The sequence below is a fragment of the Mercenaria mercenaria genome, chromosome 6 (genome assembly GCF_021730395.1).
Source record: "Mercenaria mercenaria strain notata chromosome 6, MADL_Memer_1, whole genome shotgun sequence".
NCBI classification, from domain to species: Eukaryota; Metazoa; Mollusca; class Bivalvia; order Venerida; family Veneridae; genus Mercenaria; species Mercenaria mercenaria.
In genome coordinates, this window is record NC_069366.1 from 53,122,535 (window position 1) to 53,136,137 (window position 13,603).

Consider the following 13,603-nt stretch of genomic DNA (forward strand, 5'->3'; position numbering starts at 1 on the left):
AAGAGTTACAATGCACGGGGAAGTTAAATAAACGGGAAAAAAAATATAAAAAAAGTGCGGTCAAAATATCAGTAGATCTTTTAAGAACCGTTCGTTCAAATGGCGATATATTTGGGGGTGTTAATTTAAAAGTTTTTTAAACCCTTTTTTTCCCTTTTCCCTTTAAAAAATTTTATATAAAAAACAAATAAATATTTTGGAATTAGGTTTTCCTAAACAGCTTTTTTGTAATATTTTAATAACCGTATTTTTTTAACGGACTTCTTGGTTACAAAATGCCAAGCTAATTCAAATATTGATACATACTGAAAAATTTTGAAGGGTTTTTAAATCAAAAGCGTTGAAATTATTTTTTTTTTTAATTTATTTCAGTCGGAGAAGATCTTTCTTGTATTTAAAGGGAACATTAATATCCCTTTTGTTTTATAAAACCCAAATTTTTAAATTTTGTTTGACAGAAACGATAAATTTTTTGGTTTAGCGTATTGTTTTAAAAACAAAAAAAATAATCTTTTCCCCTTTTAATCGTATTTTATTTTTTCAACATTTTTTTAAAAAAAATTGATATCATGTTTTTCCCAAAAAGCTTTCTCTAACATTTTCAAAATTTAAGAATTGCATCAACGATATTTTACTTTTTTTCGTAACAAAATAAGATTTTTTTTATTTATCCTTCTCTAAACGGGAAACCAAATTATATTAAGTTTTTGGGGCCACCCCCTCGTATCACATCTTTTGAAAATAAAGCGCTTTTTCCTCCTCATTCCTCAGGAATAAAATCATCCATTTACTTTAAATGATTGCCTCAAAAATTCAAATTCATCTTTGAAAACGAATCATACGACAAATGTTTTTAAAAGATATAAAGGCTCTTTTTTTAAGCCATTTGTTTGCTTCCTTTGGGAAAATGTTTGGGCGTTATTTGGCCAAGACCATTTTAAATACGGCTCGTATCCAACACGTATATAACGGAAAATGAGGGTCTTTCAAACACAGTCAAAAATATTTTCCACAAATTTCCAATGCTAACACCCATCATTTAAAAATGCCTCTTCGGCCTTTTTTCATAAAAATTTGGGCGTGTATTTAAAATGAACAAAAATCAGCAAAAAGCTATTTCTGTAATGAATAAAAAAATATTTCCTTTTAAAAACAAAAACCTAGAATAACACGATAGTAGGTATAAAAGGGAAATGCTTTTACAAAACACATGCGTTTCCCAAAAAAAAAATTAAAAAAAATACATTAAAAACGTACATAGCACCCGGAAGGGAACTGTATTGTTAGTTTAAACCGGGCAACGGGGGACATTTTTTTCCAATATTCTAAAATTAAAGTTAAGTAAAAAATTTTAAAATTTATAATTTTAAATAAGGGAATATCTTATTTTTATTTTATTTCAAATTATAAAAACCGCGGAAACCCGGGTCCTTTTCCTTCTAAAGGATTGCTTTTTGAATGACTGGTGGTTCTTGAAACACTCCAAAAGGGGGCTAACCCTCTTTAAAAAAACATAAATTTTGGGTTTTATATCATTTTTTCATATTACATTTAAACACCAGAGAAAAATAGTTCTTTAAAATTTTCCCGTTTTCCCCCCCGCAATTAAACAAACGGGTGTTTCACGTTTTGCATAGCATAACCGCATAGGGTTTTAAAAAATAAGTAGAAAAAAAACAAAAAAAACATTCACTGGTGACCCCTTTTTTTTCGTGCGTATTTTCATGAGAATCCGTACTTGTTTATCTGGTCCCCGAATTCTATGAAAATTTGTACGTTTTTTGTTTTAAAGTTTGTCTCGTTTTTTTCATAAAAACCAAAAAAATGAGTGTAAAAAAAATGAGCTGTTGAGAAACATTCGACCTAAAAAAAAATTTATTTAAATCCCTTAAAAAACCCAACACTTTAAATTTTCTACCCCCATGTCTTTAACTTTTTTATTTGGATATTATTATTCTTTGCTGAAAACCCCTACCATTTTGTTTTCGCTTGAATAGATTATTAATTTGGGCCCCTGGGTTCTTTCAAAAACGGGAAAGGGGTTTTTTGCAAAAAAAAAAAATAAACTTAGCGGGGTGCAAAAAAATAAAGCCATTTACCTTTTTTCAAAAAACCTTTTTTTTTGTGGGTATATCATTAGTTTTCAATTTTAAAATCAAATTTTCCCCTTTTCAAAAACTTACTTAGGGTTTTACAAAAAATTGATTTCGTTTTTCAAAAACTTACCCGGAGGGAATTAAAATAGGGCCTTAAACCCTTTTTAAAAAATTCCTTAAGTTTACAAAACTGCCCCGATTAATCCCAAAAAAACGGGTCGACAATTTCCCAAAAATTACCCCCCCAATCAAAAAAAACTGGGTTTTTTAACATAAAATTTAACGGGGTTAACAATTTTTTTTTGACTATTTGCCAAAAAAATCATTATCCCCTTTTCAAAAAAATTCTAAAATCTATCAAAAAAAATTTTATTAGCGTTTACAAAAACTTACCCGGATGCCTCCCAAAAAATGCCCTTTTTTTTTAACCAAAAAATTTCCCGAAGTTTTAAAAAAAACTGACTCATTAATAAAAATTTATTGACCCTGACCAAAAATTACCCGAATGCAACAAAAACTCTTTTTTTTCACTATATAATTTAACGGGATTTAACATTTTTTTGTGACTAATTTTTTGGGGGCAAAAACAATTTATTTGGGGTTTTTTTCAAAAACCCTTACTTAGGTTATACAAAAAATTGAAATTTCGTTTACAAAAAATTACCCCAAAACAACAAAATATGGGCCCTTTTTTTTTAAAAAAAAACTTCCCAGAATTTAAAAAAAACTTTACTCGATTAATACAAAAAAAAGATTTGCATTTTACAAAAACTTCCCCGAAAAGCAACAAAAAACGATTTTTTTTTAAAAAATAATTTTTAAAGGGATTTAAAAAATTTTTTTTAGGGTGTTCCCCGGGAAAAAAACATTAGTCCCACAAAACCCTTTCTAAATCTAAAACAAAAAGTTGATTAGCGTTTTTCAAAAACTTCCCGAAAGCAACAAAAAAATGCCATTCCCCTTTTAAAAAAAAATTTTCCCGAAAATTTTTCAAACACCCCCGGAAATCGATTTAAAAAAAAAAATCGATCGCCTTTACAAAAAATTACCCAATGCAACAAAAACCGATTTTTTTTTTTCCCCTAAAAAAATTTAACGGGGTTTAAAAATTTTTGAGGGTGTTCCCGCAAAAAAAATTTTTTTTTTTTAGCGTTACCCAAAAAATTACTTAGGGGTTTTAAAAAAAAGTTGATTTCATTTTCAAAAAATTACCCGAAGGGAAAAAAAATATGCATTACCTTTAAAAAAAAACTTCCTGAAGTTTTCAAAAAATGGGCTCGATTTTAAAACAAAAAACGTCCCACAAATTAAAAAAAACTTACCCCCAATTTCAAAAAAAAAACTCGATTTTTTTTCACTATAAAATTTTAAAAAGGGATTTAAAAATTTTTTTTTAACTGTTCGCGCAAAAAACCAATTTGTACTTTTCCAAAAAATTACTTAGGGTTTTACAAAAAAAAATTTATTACTTTACCCAAAAAATTAACCAAATCCAAAAAAATATCCATTCCTTTAAAAAAAACTTCCTGGGGTTTTTCAAAAACTGGGCTTTGATAATACAAAAAAACGTCGACAAATTTACAAAAATTTTCCCGAATGCAAAAAAAAATTTATTTTTTACAAATAATATAATTGTAAGGGGATTTAAAAATTTTTTTTTAGTCTGTTCGGGCAAAAAAATCCTTATTTTTTACAAAAAATTATTAGGGTTTTACAAAAAGTTGATTAGCGTTTACAAAAAACCTTACCCGAATGCAACAAAATATGCCATAAACCCTTTAAAAAGAAAACTTCCCCGAGAGTTTTTCAAAAAATACTCGATTTTAAAACAAAAAAATCGATCCCACATTGAAAAAAAACTTACCCGAATGCAAAAAAAAACCCCCTTTTTTTTTTCCCCTATATAACTTAAAAAGGAAATTTAAAAATTTTTTTTAATTTTCCGCAAAATATCAATTTTCGTTTTCAAAAAAAACTAACCTATACAAAAAGTTTTATTAGCGTTTACCCAAAAACCTTTACCCGAATGCAAAAAAAATATGCCATTTCCTTGGCCACTAGGTTACCCATTTTCGTCAACTCTCCCTCTCTTGGAACTGCTTCGGGGGAAGGCACCAGCAAGCCCCTGGTCACGTAGCTTATGGGTAATGTTCACACCCAGGGCGCTTGCTGGGGCCTTACCGAAGCAGTTCCAAAGAGGGAGAGGGCCAAAAGTACTTATGGTGTGAAATTTTACACCCCGGGCCTTCTTGGGGCCTTGACCGAAGCAGGGCCAAGAGAGGAGAGTTGACGCAACTCGTAACCATAGTGTACCCCAAAGGGAAAAGGAAAATTTTGTTGCATTCGGGTAAATTTTTTTAAAAGCTAATCAACTTTTTTTTATAGAGTTATATGTTTTTTGGGAAAAACTAATGATATTTTTGCCGAAAAGTCCCCAAAAAATTTAAATTCCCGTTAATTATTTTAGGGAAAAAATCCCGTTTTTTTGCATTTTGGGGAATTTTTTGGGCAATGTCGAAACGATTTTTTTGTTTTAAACGAGTCAGTTTTTTGTAAACCTCAGGGAATTTTTTGTTTTAAAATTTTTTGGGTATTTTTTTGCATTCGGGTAATTTTTTTTAAACGGGTAATCAAATTTTTTTATAACCTAATTTAAATTTTTTTAAAGACTAATGGGTTTTTTTCCGAACAGAAATCAAAAAAAATTAAATCCCCTTAAAAATATAGTGTAAAAAAAACAAGTTTTTTTTTGCTTCGGGGAAGTTTTTTGTCAAAGTCGAAAGGCTTTTTTTTAAATCCGGGCAGTTTTTTTAAACTCCCAGGAAATTTTTTTTAAAGGGAATGGCATTTTTCTTTGGGATTTTGGGGAAGTTTTTTTAAACGCTAATCAAATTTTGGGATAACCAAGTAATTTTTTGTAAGTAATAAAGCTGTTTTTGCGCGAAAAAGCTTTAAAAAAATTTTTAAATGCCCTTAAAATTTTATAGTGAAAAATTTGAGTTTTTTTTTGCATTCGGGGAAGTTTTTGTTCAGTTTTTTTGATCGTTTTTGAATTAAATTTTTTTAAAAAATTCCATTTTTTTGCCTAAAAAAAAAAAAAAAAAAAAAAAAAATCCCCTTCCCAAAAAAAAGGGAAGGGTTTTTTTTTTGTTAAAGGTAAAAAGCAATTTAAAAAAAAATTTGGTTTTTCCCAAAAAAAATTCCCGGGTTAAAAAAAAATTTTTGTAAAAAGCTTATCAACTTTTTTTATAACCAAAATAAAAATTTTTTTAACTACTAATGAAATTTTTGCGTGAACAGCCTCAAAAAATTTTTTAAAACCCGTTAAATTATTTAGTGTAAAAAACAGTTTTTGTTGCTTTGGGGAAGTTTTTGTCAATGTCGATCGATTTTTTGTATTAATCGATTTAGTTTTTGAAAAATCCAGGAAGTTTTTGTTTAAAAGGTAATTGGGTATTTGGGTTTCATTTGGGTAAAATTTTTTTTAAACGCTAAATTCAAATTTTTTTATAGATTATAAGTTTTTTTAAATCTAAGCTATTTTTGCGCGAACAGCCTCAAAAAATGTTAAAAACCCCTTAAATTAATAGTGTAAAAAATCATTTTTGTTCATTTTGGGTAAATTTTTTTCAAGTCGTCGGGTTTTTTGTATTTAACGAGTCTTTTTGTAAACCTCCCGGAAGTTTTGTTAAAGGAAAGGGGATATTTTTTTTGCTTTTTGGGAAGTTTTTGTTTAAAAAATAATCAACTTTTTGTATAACCCAAGTAAAATTTTTTTTAAAGACTAAAATGTTTTTGCCGAATGTCACAAAAAAAGTTAAATCCCGTTTAAATTTTATATGTAAAAAAACATTTTTGTTTCATTCGGGTAAGTTTTTTTCATTGTCAACGTTTTTAAGTATTTTTCGATCATTTTTTTAAACTCCTAATTTTTGTTTAAAGGTAATGGCAATTTTGAGCCCCCGGGTAATTTTTGGGGAAACCCAATCAACTTTTTTATAAGTTTAAATAAGTTTTTGTAAAACCCAATGTGTTTTTTGCGCGAATAGTCCCCAAAAAAGTTAAAACCCCTTAAATTATATAGTGTAAAAAAAACCATTTTTTTTTTGCATTCGGGGAATTTTTGTCCCAAAGTCGCGATTTTTTTTTATTTTAAAAACCGGGGGCAGTTTTTGTAAACTCCCCAGAATTTTTTTTAAAGGTTTAAAGGGTATTTTTTATGCCTCCGGGGGAAATTTTTTTTAAACGCAAAACAACTTTTTTGTATAAACCCAAGTAAGTTTTTTGTAAAAACTAATGAAAATTTAAAGATCTAAAGATATAGCCACAAAAAGAAGGGTTTTTTTTTAAAGGAAAGGGGATATTTTTTTGCACCGCTAATAAATTTTTCCCTTTTTTTCAAAACCCTTCCAGATTTTTAAAAAAAAGCCACGGGGCCAATAATAACTATTTTAAGGGGAAAACGAAAATGGTAAGGGGTTTTTACTATACATATAATATCCAAATTAAAAATGTTAAAGACCTGGGGAAAAAAAATGAATGTTGGCTTATTTAAGGGATTTAAATTTTCTTTTAGCGTCAAAGTTTCTCAACAGCTCATTGTTTTATACACTCATGTTTTTTTTTTCATGAAAAACGGGGACAAAATTAAAAACAAAAATCGTACAAATTGTTTATAAATTCGGGGGCCAACACAAGTACCCGGGTTTCCCCATGAAAAAACCACGAAAAAACAAAGGGGTCACCAGTGAATGGTTTTTTTGTTTGCCTTTTTTACTTATTTTTTTATCTCGTATCGGTTATCTATGCCCTACGTGATCACCCTTTTTTTTTAATTCCGGAAATCGGAAATTGGAAAGAACTATTTATCTCGACGGTTAAATGTAACTATGAAAAACAATGAATATTCAAAAAATTCATGTATTTTTTAAAAAATGTTACGCTCATCTGGATTCGTGTTTCCCAAAAAAACCCCACAGTCCCTTGCACAGCAAACCTCAGCCCGGAAAGGCCCCGGTTTCCCCCGTTTTTATAATAGAAATAACTAAAAATAAGTATCTTTCATTTTAAAGTTTTTAATTTGAATTTTGTTTCTTAACTTACTTCTTAGAAATATTGGGAAAAAATTTCCCCGTTTTCCCGTTTAAACTAACAAAACATTCCCTTTCCCATTGGGGTATTTTCGAAATTTTTTTAATGTATTTTTTAACTGAAATTTTTTGAACGCACTGTGTAATGTAAATGCAATTTAAACCATTCACTACCTACTATCGTTTTTCTAGGTTTTTCTTTTTAAAAAATTTTTCTTTTTTTATTTCATTCCCGAAATAGCTTTTTTCTGATTTTTTTTTTCTCAAAAACACGCAATTTTTTAAAGAAACAGGCCGAAGAGGCAGTTTTTTAAAAGATGGAAGGTTAGGGATTGGGTCTATGTGGAAAAATATTTTCTGACTTTTGAAAGACCCTTTCCAAACCCTTATATTCCCTGTTGGGCACAGCCGTATAAAATGGCTCTTGGCCAAATAACGCCACAAACCCTTTTTTTCCCCGAAGATAAAAAAAGGTCTTAAGAAAAAGCCTTTTAAAAATTTTTAAAGACACTTTGATCGATTGATTCGTTTTTATAAGAGAAATTTGAATATTGAGGCAAACAGTTAAAGTGACTGGGGTGACTTTTTTCTGAGAATGAGGAAATAGGGTTTATGTCAAAGTTGATACAGTGGTGGCCAAAAACTTCAATAAATTGGTTTCCAGTCTTAGAAAGGGTAATAAAAAAAATCAAAATTTTGCTTACGGGAAAAAGTGATATCGTTTTTATTTCAATTCTTTATTTAGAAATGTTTTGAGACGCCTTTTGAAAGCCCTTATAACCAAATTTTAAAACATGTTGAAAAAAAAAAAAAACATAAAGAAAAACGATTATTTTATTTTTGTACACCAATACTCAACCAAAAATTTTATCGTTTTTGGGCCAAAAAAAATTCAAATTTATGGGGTTTTTTAACACAAAAGGAAAATTTAATTTTTTCAAAAAACAAGAAAGAACTTTTTCCGACTGAAATAAAAAAAAAAAAAAGGAATTTCAACGCTTTTTTAAATTTAAAAACCCTTCAAACTTTTTTCAGGGTATGGATCAAAATAGAATTAGCTTGCGCATTTTTTCAACCATTTAATGTCCCGTTTTAAAAAAATACGGGTTTTTAAAAATTACAGAAAGGCTGGGTTTTGCGATCCTAAATTCAAACAAATTTTCTTGGTTTTTTATAAAATTTTGGGACGAAAAGAAAATAAGTTGAAAAAAATTTTTAAAATTAACACCCCAAAAAATTTTCGCTACTTAGAAACGAACAGGTTCCCATATGACTATCTGATATTTAGACCGACACTAAATTTTTTAAAATTTTTTTTCAGTAACATTTAACTACACATGCTATTAACCCCTAAAAAATCGGGGGTATAATTTAAATTTTGTTACCCGATTATGGGTAGAAAGACACGTTGTAAAATTCATGTTCAAGTAAATGCGTTTTTAAAAGAAACTGGAAATGATGGAAAATGAATGAAAAAGGAAAAGACCAATTGGGTTTAAAATTCCTTGTTGGAGGGGCCCCCCTGAATTGTTTTGGTTAAAAAGGGTTTTACTTGAAAAGATCTCTTTTTCCTCCGTGTGGGGATCACCTTTCCCACTTTTTAAAATGAAGGGTTTTTCCCTCCCTTTTTGCCAGTGAGAAAAAAAAATTTTACTTTTATTTTTTTTACGTATTCGTCTATTTTTAAACATTCGTGCGGGGTTTTGAAAGCTTTTGGCTACCCTTTAAAACGCTTTTCCCCCCGCGGGATTGATTGTTTTTTTATGCGAGTTTTCGATAGTCCCTTTTCTTTTACTTTTTAACATGAAAAGTCTATAAAGCTCGGCATACAAGTCCCCCAAACCCCCTTTTAAATTTCCCCCCTCCCCCCCAGGCAAAAAACAGCTTTTTTATTTTTTCCCAAATACATTACAGGTTCTATAAATGACAAAACTTCGTTTTTAAACTTCGTAGATGGGTTGATCAAAAATTTTTTTTTTTACTTTTAAAATAAAATTTCCCCCCGTCATTTTCGCCATGAGGAAGAAAATTGTCAACATTTAATTTAATTTTCGGGGTTTTGTTTATTTTTTGGGAGCGTGCGCGTTAAAAACGCTTCTGGGTGCCCTCAAAAAGTTTTTTCCCCCGGGGGGGGATTTTTTTTTTATGCGAGTTTCTTAGTCTTTACATTTTACTTTTTTTTTTTTTTGGGAACATAAAATGTCTAAAAATGGGCCCGGGGAACATGTCCAAAAAACCCTTTTTTTCCCTCCCCCCGTCAAAAAACAGCCTTTTTTGTAGTCAATACCGTCTTGTTTCGCCCTAATAAGTAAAAAGCCCTTTCTTACCTCTTCTGATTTCAAATTTTGTTTTTCGATATAACGTTTTTGGCTTGCACGCCGGTTTTTATTTAAACAAGTAAAAATCCCTTTTTTGACAGCCAACCTTTGTACACCCAGACAAGTGTGATGAAAAGCGACAGTTTTAGCGTTCTACGACGTACCTTCCCTACTTTAATTGTAAAGAGAACTCGATATACACCCTTTGGTGTTTTTCGAGACAAAACATTTTTCTTCGTCCATTATAATATACGTTCGAATTTTTTAAAATTAAAAATAAATAGTTATTTATAAACCTTTCCAAATTTATAGAGTAGATAACGCATTTATTGATTGGGGACACTCAACGTATTCCCCCCTTTTAATTGGTTTTACGTTTAGCGCTTTGAATTTTTTTTTGCATAACATTTTTGCCTTTTGTGTGACTATCGCAAACCCGCTTTCACCGAAAAATTTTTTCCTAAAATATTGAATTTGAAAAGACAGACAGGGAGTATCTTACAAAATCCTTTTTAGGCCTTTAAATTTTTTTAGTCTTTTTTCAGACCCAAAGTCTTTTTTTTTTTGTTTGGTTTTTTTTATTTTTAAATTAAAAATCACTTCTGAAAGGGATTTATATTTTTTTTTTCTTTTGACCCTTCTCAAAACCCAAAAAAACCAAAGACGGATGGGGTCAAATAATATGAAAACTATTTTTTAAAAAAAAAAGCAAAAAAATTGACTTTTCATCAAAGGGTTTTTTCCCTTAGTGAAAAAAAAAAAAAAAAAAAAAAAAAAAAAAAAAAAAAAAAAAAAAAAAAAAAAAAAAAAAAAAAAAAAAAAAAAAAAAAAAAAAAAAAAAAATTTCCCCCTCACTTTTTTGACTTTATTTTTTACTATTTTCATTACCCGTTTTATACGCCCTTAGAAGGGCACCGATTGCAATAAGGGTCTTCCCTTTAAAAACCAGGAATGGTTTCTCCGACGAAAAAATAAAGTACTTTCACGCTTTTAAAACAAACTTTTCCCCTTTATAAAAAAGAAATAATTAAATTAAACCTTTTTTTCCCCCTTTAAATTTCTTTAGTACGTTTAGGGGCCCTTTATTTTTTTTAAAGTAAAACATTTTCCCGGCTTTTGTGACTATTTCAAAACCCCCTTTTAAACCTATGCTTTACCTAAAATTAAATTTTTAAGGAAAACAGCGGAGTTTTTACTTTTCCTTTTAACGCCTATATTTGCCCCAAGTCTTTTTTTTAACCAAAGTTTTTAATTTCCTTTTTTTTTTTTTAAAGGAAAATCACTCCTTGGGCTATTTATATTTTTGATACTTATGACCCTTTTTAAAACATAAAAAAAACTGGAAAAAAATTTAAATACTACATATATTTTAAATAATTTTTTTAAAATCCCTTTAAAATTTAAAATTGGGGGAGACTATTTTCTAATCGGATAAAAACAAATCCCCTGACCACCCCAAAAAAACCGGGTTAAAAACTATTAAAAAAAAGGTACTTTTTTTTAAAAACAATTTAAAATATTTGGGCCGATATGTATTCTTATATTGACAGGCCTATTTCTAAAGTGGAATTTTAAAAAAAATTTTAACCGTGTTTGTTTAACCAATTTAAAAATGAATGGGTTTTTAAAAACATTTCTGTTACTGGGGGCAAATCCCGTAGGGGAGGGGAAAAAGCTTAAACAAAAAGTACCTTTTAAAAAAGAGTATGGTGAAGAGAAAAATTGTACTATCTTTGGGCCCTTAAAAACCTCGTTCCAAACCCTTTTTAAAATTTTGATTGGGGGGGCAAACCCAAACCGACTTGAGACCGGAAAATAAGAAAAATCACCCCTTTAAAACAGCGTTGTGCCATTTTTTCAGATTTTTTGATGAGGGAAAGACATGTTATTCTAAATGTTCCCTATTGAAAACTTTGATTGATTATGTTTGAAAAACAAAAGAAATTTCCCAAAAGGGTTTTAAGCTTTGGGAGTTTTTAAGAAAAACTAGTTTTCCCTTTTAACGCTTTTGTTAAAAACCAGCCAAAGGGTTTTTTTTTTCCAATTTTTAAAAACATTTTTTTAACGGGACCTTAAATTTTCAGTAAATTTTAGCGCTTTAGTTTTTTTTGGGGTATAACATTTTCAGTTAATTTTAATTTCCCTTTAACCTTTTATTATTAAAAATTTTCGTATTGTTTTTTTATAAAACTAATACAAATTTCGGGGGCTACGTAACAAATTTTTAAATTGGGTTTTTTTCTTTCTTTACCCCTTTTCCTCTCCTAATAAACGTGTTATTCTTTTCGATTAACGTTACAACAGAGGTAATGTACATCCCATATATACAGAAAGCCATTTTAAATTTTTTTTCTAAATAGAGATTAGGGGTTTTTGGGTTTCTACGGTTGGGACTTTTTACTTTAAACCCAATTGGGCAACGATGCGCAATTTAAGCGGATTAGGTATCTTAAATAAAAACAAATAAAACAAAAAACTGTGTATAAGTAAAAATTTAATATAAAAACAAAACATTAATTTTTTGGGTCTCTTTTGGTTTTTCCCTACATTTTACGGGTCTGAGATATTAGGTATCCCTTTTAAACTAAAGATGTTGTTAAACACATTTAAAAATTTTTTAAATATTTTTAAAGGGGAAACCCAAAAATAAATATTTGTAAAAAAACCCGGCCCGAGGGGGTTTTTGTTTTTGGGAAGCTTTTTTAAACACGAAAATATCGTACGTAATTACCTTGGGCAACGTTTTATAAAAAGTTTTCGTCTTCCTAAGTTTTCGATTGGTTTTTAATTAAATTTTATTTTGACTGCTATTGTTTGACAAAATTATGCGAAATTTACTTTTTAAAATTTGGGGGTTAGATTTTATAAATTCTTATACAGGAAAACCAAAAAGAAAAAAAACGCAGACCCGGGCCCCTGGGGGGGGGTAAGTTTTTTTTCAGTCCTTTAAAAAAATGGGGAAATAAATAAGATAATGATAAACGTGGGAAATAATAATCCCAAAATTGTCAAAAAATTCGGGGCCAATCTAGCCCGTACGGATTCTTTATGACAGTTGTTAAGATGTAGTAAAACTCAGAAATTTGAAAATAAAACATTAAACCAATATTGCACTTATTCCCCCTATATGTCGGTGTTTTCTTTTAAAGATTAATGTTTTCAAAAGAGGTATGTATCATCCTAAAATAGAATTCCACTTATTGTTTTTCTACAATAAGATTAGTTTTCGGGCTAAAAATTTGGTGGGGGTTTTTTTCTTTAATCCCCATTGGCAACGATTGCGGCCCTTGAAGGGGATTAATATCTTGAAATGAATGCAAATAAAACAAAAACCCTTTTATTTATAAAACTGGGGAAAATGAAAAAAAAAACTTTATCTTTGTCTATCCCCGGGTGTTTCCCCCTTTTTTAAAGGGACGGATCTGAGATATTGGGTTTTCCATGTCCCTAAAGATTCTGTTAAAAAAAAACAACCCCATTTTCGCAACAAGCATTTTTGTTTTAAAAAAAATTAAGATATTAAAAAATGTGATAATTTTTTTTTAACCGCAAATGTGGGAAAATATTATACGTTCTGGCCCCTTCGAATTTTAATATTCGGCCAAAATTTGTGTTTTTCCTTTGTTTTTCCCGAGATAAAATTTTTGGGCGAGTTCTAAAAACATTATAAATATTGGGAAAGAAATGGGAAAAAAAAGTACATGGGAAAATCAAACGTTCCTTTTTTGATGAACCGCCAAAAATTTGAATGGTTTTTTACTTTGTGGGAAAATATAGGAAAATTTAAATTTTTTGTGATTCCCCCCTTTATCGTATAACTAAATGTTTTCCCTCTTCTAAGTTCACATTGTGGTTTTTTTTTTTCATTTTTTGACTGCTTTTTTTTTTGTACTGTATTACAAATAAATGACTTTGTAACTTTTTGTTAGATTTTTTTAAATTCTTAAAACAAAAAACCCAAAAAAAAATCGCAGACGGCCAGTCGGGGGTTGTTCTTTTTATCCTTCATTGCATAAAGGGGACTATCAGTTTTTATTTAAAAGAACAAAGGGGGGCAGCACCTTAGGGTTGGGAGTTTAACAATTTTTCCTAATTAAAA